Raw genomic sequence first — 6,573 nt, 5'->3', positions numbered from 1 at the left:
TTTCCTATGACAGTAAATAGTGCATTTGTTCGGGACTATTTTCAGCTGCGGGTTTGGCACAGTACAGCCTCTCCATTGCTGCTTTTAGTCTATTCATAGGATATAACTAAACATTTAAAAAAGCAGACTATCAACAGAATTATTCTTTCAAGAAAAATGTCCTGTAGTTTTGAATTAATGTTTCAAAAGTCAATCAGTAACTGAATTGCCATCGTTGACTTAAGTTTCCATTTACCAGTAACACTATTCAACAGGCAAAAGATGCTGCCAGGTAGATGTAAATGTAACAAGTAGGGCTGCACAATATGGAAAAAGTGGAGTTAATGCACGTAAGACAGTCCAGAAGAGTCTCAGTCAAAAATGTTTCCATTTTAACTATAATGTAATATTTCATTCATCCCCAGTTGTTGCCTGGTTTCCTCACCAGCCACCATCATGTGCACAGTGAGGTCAAAGGTCATGGTCAGCTTCGCGCCTCCAGCTGTTGTAAATATCTTTTATGTTGAACCAGTTCGGGAAGGCTTATTTATTATGATTTTGTGAACGAGTTTTGCTTTCACTGGAATGACTTAAAGGGAGTGAGGTGGCATTCAGTCCCTCTGCCGTTTCTTATAATTTCACACAAAAGATAACGCTTGATTTAAAGAGATCAAATTAAGTGGAGAGTTTTCATCTAACACCCAATGCAGTCTTTGCGATGTAAGCTTTGGATGTTTTGTCAGGTCAGCATAAAGTAGACATTGCAAGCACAAACATGCCCTTATGGTTGTATTTAAAAAGCTTAACATTTTGTTTTTGGGCAATGTGAGGATGTGAGGATTTTTTTTCTAGCAGCGCTCAGCGCTCTTGGAGCTAAATGGTGTGCGTCTCATGTCCCTGTGGTGTGTAAATATTGCTGGACTTTGGCAGTGCTGTAGACACTGCGAGCTCTAAAATATGTCTGCTGGGTCACACTGGCTCTGTGGCCGGGACATTTTGGTCAAGATGTAAATAATACTGCTTCACCATGGGAACTGAACTCTTTCCATGGGGGGAAATATGTAACTTAACTGATATATTTTAGACTTTTCTTTGGATGGATCCAGGAACTGTTTATACTTTCAGTTTTCTCTCTTTCATGTGTATTAATATTTGAGTCATAAAACAGCAGATGTCAGTGAAACATTTTGTACTCAAACATGTGGGATAATTGAAAACGATGCTTTCTCTCTGTGTAAATGTAACGTGACTGTTTTGATACAGTATCACTTTGTCTCTGTGGTCTTTATTTATTTACTTTAAAGTTTCTTTGTTGTTGTTTTTTTATATTAAGTCATAATTGTTTTATTAGTCATTAACATAGTTTCATCGCCTTAAGCCTGCGAGAAGGTCACTTAATAGTTTTACTCTGTCGACGATAATATAATATCAACTCCTCCTCAAACACAAAAAGTAATATCCATTAAATACTGTTGGCCTCGTTATGTATAATGTCATCATTATGACGATCCAATTATGTTTTTTCAAACATGCCACTGCTATGAAGTCACTATAGCTTGTATAAAAGACAACTTGATTTCAAGTCTTGAAATAAAATATGCTCAAACACTATGGCTTACCTACATCAGCTGACCTTGACCAAGGTTCCCTATAATATTAACACACAAGAGGTTTTCTTCCTCAGTACAGTCGATCCTTTTTTAAAACTGAATTAAACATTATAAGAGAGCTGATTTGTGAGCGACAAGACAAAGAATGAATTTAAAAAGCTCTTTCCATGTAAACTCTAATAGACACACACAGTTGCACAATCAGCAACACACACACACACAGTACAGTACAGTACCATCCACTTTCCTCTCTTTATCTCTCACCAGATTCCTCATTGCATTCCTTGGCTCTCCTCTCAGTGAAAAAAGGAGCAGTAAAGGCAGATAAAAATGAACTTCTTTTCTTCAGCCTCTCGCTCTCTCTCCACTCTCTAATGCTGCCTCTTCTTACTTCTCTCATCCCTCTGTCCGCCAATAACGTCTTTCCTCATTTAAAATCTGCTGTTTTGTTATGTCTTTGGACCAACCGTCCACCTTTAGCTTCACAACAAAAGACAAAAAAAAACTTTTTAGGCAGGACATTTTATAAATAAGATAACTTGTGTCAACGACACCCACATATACTGTGTGAAAACAGTAATTCACACCTTAAAACATATTCTTGACCAACAGCCGACGGTGTTTACGGAGAGAGAGAGAGAGAGAGAGAAAGCAGCAGAGCAAAAAAACAGAGACAGAGACAGATGGAGGCAGAGATGGATAAAGACAGATACAGCAATGTTTCTTTTGTGAACTTTTATCACAAGTTTAGCCAAAGTGTTAGTGTAAATCAGACAACGTGTCCGATTCCCTCTGTGGAAATCCCCTGAAACTCCCCAGGGCTCTTGTGCTATATCTCAGCTGTCGGACAAGGCCTATATCTCTCATCTCTCTCTGCTGTGTGTGTGTGTGTGTGTGTGTGTGTGTGTGTGTGTGTTTTGGTGTTTCATCTCTGTCCCAGCCTCATGCCGCTGAAGGCCTTTGAAGGGAGATAGCTGGTCAGTGTAACTGCAGTTTTGTCCACTTTCAGTAGTCACATTAGACGCTGTATCTAAATGTTCTACTTAGAGCAGATATAGAAAACATGGATTAGGCCCCTCGTAGAGTACTGAGAAAAAAATCACATAAAAGCAAATCCTGGGGCGCCAAGTACCATACATCAACCCTTTTTGGTGCTCAGCCAATCAGAATTTTTCTGCAGTTATTTCAACCCACAAACAGCTCGCTCAGCCTGGTCTCAGTCAGCTCTGTAGCTGCAATAGACTTCTTTAATTATTTATCCAAAAGAAATGTTAAAGCACCATATGTGTATATATTGCAGCATCGTATTTACCGTACAGACATGAGAGTGATGACAGTCTTCTCATCTAAGTCTCAGCAAGAAAGCGTTAAAGCCTATTTCCCAAAATGTCTTCTTTTCTTTTAATTATTATAATAGAACTTGACTATATGTAGCTTTGAAAGTGGGTTGAAAGCAAACTGAGTACATTTAATCAAATACTGTACTTAAATAAAATTTTGAGGTAGTTGTACTTCGGTTGAGTATTTCCATGTTCTGCTTCTTTAAACTTCCACTCTCATTTTGGTGGCAAATATTAAAATTTTGACTCTACTTTATGTATTTGATATTTTTAGTAACTACTTACTTTGCAGATTGTGTTCTGCATCAGTCCCAAATAAACCCATTTGAATATGAATTAAACTAACATTATTTCATACTAATTTCATCGACAATCAGATAAAAAGACTGATCACAATAATCACATAGATGCTAAGAGATAAAGCGGATAAAACTATTGGTTTACTCATAGTATACATTTTATACATACGTGTTAATATATATATTCATATTTTTACTTGTTTTTTAGTTTTGATACAGATACTATAAGACTTTTACTCAAGTACTATTCGTATGGATTTCATCTTTACCACAGTTATATTTAATACAATATATTTTTACGTATGGCTTTTGGGTACTTTATACTACACTGGTTGAGATCAGACTACCGACTTATCATTTTCCAGAATAATAAGTTAATACTTGTGTTATTGAGACTCATTATCATCACAGAGACACAATTTATAGGCCCTCAACCCCAATCAGCACAGGTGTTTTCACTTGTGTTACCTATGCAGACTTCTCTTAGAGCCTGTACAGGCTGTGATTAATACCTAACTCGTTTTTTTGTTGCACCTGTAAAGCTGGGACAACTTACACCTTTATCATTCTTGGTACATCAATTTTGTCCATCCCCTGTAATTCCAAGGATAGCTCTGCCCGACTTCAACCCATGCAGAACTCTAGTCAGCCAGAGTTTGAGATGAGCTACAGCTTTGTACAGCCAGAGTTTTGTCTTGTTAAATCTGTAAGCCTTTTTTACAGCAGCCATATTGACCCTTCACATACACAAAAAGAAAAATAACTGATGACCTCGGACTGAAGAAGCTCAATGGAAATCAGCCATTATTAATTTTATTTACATGACTGTAACATGTCAAAATATTTAGTGTGGAAAAGGCCTATTTTAGAGCTTCAAGTGATGTATATTGTATGTATATATTACATTATCATATATCATTATTATATTATAAATGAATGACTGAACCTATGACTTAATGAATGAATGAATGAATGAATGAACAAATGAATGAAGTGTTTATTATTGTATCGTGCATCGAGCTGTGCCCACATGTGCTCAATAGATGCCATAAACTCATATGAACCAGATCCAGAATGCTGTATTTACATTTTTAAACAATACAGCAAAAAGTCCAAAAACAAATTCAAAATGGTTGACCAATACATAAACTGTTGACAAAACGTGTGCTGTATAATACTGGAGAAATGGGGAAAAAAACAATAATTGAGTCATAATTGTGAATGAACTCTTAAATAATAATGCTGTGTGCTGTGTGCATGATCAAAAACTCACCTTCCACTTCTCACAAGTAAGACATTGGTTGCTTCATTTGGAAGGCAGAGTACAGACATAAAGACTGGTAATGGGACAGAGGAAAGTAACGTTATGCCCCCTAGTGGGTTAACCCAGCCATGCTGTTGGCAGTGCTCTTATTATAATAACCTCACTTCGCCCTGGTTTTAAAAAAAAACTGATAAACAATCATATTTAGTGCCTGAACGTCATTTAAATTGATGACACAATGACACAATGTGCGCAGTCTTGAAATGTTTCATATTAGAAATGAAAAAAGACGAAGATGAATAAACATTTTTTCACAGAGCAAAGAGAGAGATGAAACTGGGGGAAAGTGTAAATGAGAGAGGAATGAAGAGAGAAATCCTCTGCGGTCATGTTGTTCTGTGATCTGTGGAAGCTGAGGAGGGGAGATGATACTGTGGATCTTCAGGTCCTGGTACAACTCAGTACAACTCATTCCCCTGAAGCTGAGAGCACACACGCACACACACACACACACACACACACACACACACACACACACATGCACGCATACACACATCACACACACACACAAAAGGCTGGAAGTGCTCACTCAGTGCAGTTTGTTTCTCAGGAGGCTGCATTCCTTCACTTACTGTCAAAGTCTCAGGTTGCTTCAAGAGGATAAAAATTCTGACGTGAGTGCAGCAAAGCCACAGCAGCAGAGATTACTATTAAAAGTGCAGAATAAGTGCTGAGTAAACAGAACACATAGAAGGAAAATACAGTCATTCATCATGTTGTTGGTATTTGTCCTATGGGCCTCTTCTCGTGATTTTAACAACCTCATTTTAACATCAGCAGCGCATTACGTAATTAGCGATTGGCAGCCTCTGCCAGCAGCAACTCTGTGATTTTCATTTTGTGCCTCTGGGTGGGATTTGGAGGAAAATCTGTTTTATTGCTCTATGGCACCAAACAGGAAGAAGGTGATGTTTCTGCAGGTCAGACTGAGCTGAAGCTTTTACAGTTTCTGGCAGTGGAAAGATGAAAGGAGTGAAAGGGCTGATGGGAAGAATCCCTTCCAACATGATTATCCTCTTCAGTACAGCCAAGAGAACAATAAGGGGAATGGGGAGTATGAGAAATGAGACATGACCATGTTACAATAGTCATCTTGTCAATAACACTTGTGATGTTCTGGATTGTTTCTAAGATTTCATTGTTCATATAATTAAACCCTAAAATGCAAGCCCTGAATTTCATGTCGGATCTGATGGAGCATTATGAGCTTTCATCTTTAAACACAAGAGAAAGTTTTTGAATCAGGCACGAAAAAATGAAATTGGCATGACATATTTGCGTCTGATTACCTGTAAATGAACAAGACTGTAACACTGATGCATGTGAAAGATGATATGGAAAATATAGCCTACCGTTTACAGTCAGTTTAAATACAGCCATATCCAGTCTTTCAGTTTGAACAAGTTATTATTTAACTATAATTATCAGTAAGCCCACACAGGTGTTTTCGCTTATTTTGTCTAATTAGACATTTTTTAATGGTGTAGTCAGACCAAAATGTGCTTCCCAATCCTTTCTATGCAAAAGAGGTTGAGACGCATCTGCTTGCAAGTTTACCTGCTCCCTTCACTCCAGAGCGCAATCTGTCTCTCCAATGTTCAGCCAGTTTGACAGAGGAAGTGGGACTGACCTCTCATTCAAGCAGTGATATTTGTTTAAAGAAGACATACTGTACTATGCTTTTAGCTTTTTCTCCTTTCCTTCAGTGCTTTATAAAGGTTCTTGTGTATGTAAAAGGTCATAAAATTTATAAAGGTCAAAGTCTGCACCAACAGAAGCTAATTTCTCCCACAGAAAACACTGCTCTTGAAACACCTGCGACTCTGTGACATCACACCACATTACCATGTCACGCATTTGCATCATTTATAAATAGCAACTAGTTTGGCACAAAAGAACTGATTAAGTACAGCTGCTTTGTTGTTGTGGTGCTGGCTCAGGCGTGTGAGAGCTGACCAATCAGAAGAGACTAGGTGTTCGGAGGGGGGCCGTAAAAGGACAGGAGCTAAAACAGAGCGTTT

This window comes from Pagrus pagrus, assembly GCF_965226575.1.
Source record: "Pagrus pagrus genome assembly, chromosome: 10".
Taxonomy (NCBI): domain Eukaryota; kingdom Metazoa; phylum Chordata; class Actinopteri; order Spariformes; family Sparidae; genus Pagrus; species Pagrus pagrus.
This window is presented reverse-complemented; position numbering follows the sequence as displayed.